This window comes from Pinus tabuliformis, chromosome 7 (assembly GCF_031772625.1).
Source record: "Pinus tabuliformis cultivar Carrire ecotype Pingquan chromosome 7, CPIR1, whole genome shotgun sequence".
NCBI classification, from domain to species: Eukaryota; Viridiplantae; Streptophyta; class Pinopsida; order Pinales; family Pinaceae; genus Pinus; species Pinus tabuliformis.
Window position 1 is genome coordinate 1,505,617,337 of NC_142293.1, and position 1,790 is coordinate 1,505,619,126.

The window sequence follows — 1,790 nt, forward strand, 5'->3', positions numbered from 1 at the left end:
CTTATCAAACAATCTACTGAATTCTTTGCCTTCTGTTTGTGTGATCCCTTCTACTTTCAATAGATCTAGCTTAGCATCTTAAATAGTTAGATTAGAAGAACCAATGGTTATAATTCTTGACCAGATAACGACTATATTGTCTAACGACTAAATTTGACTGGGAAACGGTTAAAATTTAGTCGTTAGACAATATAGCCGTTATCTCATCAAGAATTATAGCAGTTGGTTTTTCTAATCTAACTATTTAAAATGTTAAGCTAGATCTATTGAAAGTAGAAGGGATCACACAAAACAAAACAGCAATGGAAGCAGCATTGGAGATTGCAACGACTCACAGGGGACTATTGTCTCACATCTTAATGCGTCTATCGGGGCCACAGGATATGTTCTCAGCATCCATGGTGTGCACAGCCTGGTACGACGTGCTCGCGCTGGCAGCCCAGACGGTCACGATCAGTTCACGAGTACGAGTACGCCTCCCTTCTCTCCTTTCCCGCTTCAATCACGTAAGCGCTTGACTCTTTCTCGGTGCAATGATCAATTGCAGGACGAAGATCTCCAGATGGCCTCTGAATCCCTTAAAAATCTAGTTTTCTTATCATTAGGGAATCTTGATCAACCACAGGAATGCATTTCAAATCTAGGGTTTGTGGGTTTTGTGAATAATTGTACTAAGCTCGAGCATGTTGTCTTGATTTCCATATCCAATTTGCAGGATTCAGGTATTGAGGCCATGACTGGGTTTGTAGCAGGCTTAGTACTATCAAGCTCGTGAATTGTAGGAGTTTGTCTGATGATGCCCTGAAGAGCCTTAAAAACTTTGAGAATATCCAAAGATTAATGTTAAAGGGTCAATTTAGATTCACTCCTCCTGGTTTGGTAAAATTAGGTGAGTGTTGTCCGACGCTTCTGAAGCTGTCACTCGAGCTTGAACCTGTCACTCGAGGTGAGTGTTGTCCGTCGACGTTACCCAAGCGCTCCGGTCTCTGGCCACCTACTGCCGCTACGTGGAGAAATTGTCTTTGAAGTTGAATTGAGGAAGTCATGAACTTTATAATTTCTAGTTTGGTAACAGCTTCTTTATCATGTAAATGGATTCAGTTTATGGCTTTGCTTCTATTTTGGTAATTATATGCATCTGATATAGCAGCAGGTAAGTAGTTGTGAAGGGGTATATTCAGAGACAGAAAACCATCATGGAACATTTTACTGTTTACCGCTGGAATGGATGGCATCTCATTTGGTTCCATATCAATTCCATGCATTTGATATAGCAGCATACATGTAAGATGTGCAGGGCACAATAATTTTTTCAATTATTTAAACACGCCAATACTTTATGTAATGCATAATGCATATGTGTAGACTTCTTAGCTGGATTAGTCCCCGTTTTATAATTATGCTTGATCCCTATTTTCGAAGTATTTTTTTTTTTGGTTTATTTCGGTTTATTTCTCAGTTTTGTGGAGTTTACATTTTGTGGGTGTGGCATCCGCCAGGATATTTTCATTGGAGCCTCACCCATTTTCATAGGGGTGGCATATCCAGGCACTTCTCTTCAATCAATGTGTGTTGTTTCCCCCTGCATGCGGACATATTTCCTTTTCATGGGTGCTATCCTAGTATATTTGTGGGGCTGGGCTAGATCCATTTATGTAGGGGGCTATGCTCTCCTCTGCACACTACATTGCTATTCCTGGAAAAAAAAAATAGTTGTTTTATTGTATGATTTTCTAGTGCTCAATTACAAGTCACTTAAGGAAGTCACTTAAGGTTGCCATATTTTTTGC

The 1,790-nt window shown here is 39.9% G+C and overlaps 1 pseudogene; it reads left to right on the forward strand.

The window, feature by feature from the left end:
* The first annotated feature begins 295 nt into the window (after nucleotides 1–295).
* LOC149253547 (F-box protein SKIP2-like) lies at nucleotides 296–1,369 on the forward strand (annotated as a pseudogene).
* The last annotated feature ends 421 nt before the right edge of the window (nucleotides 1,370–1,790 follow it).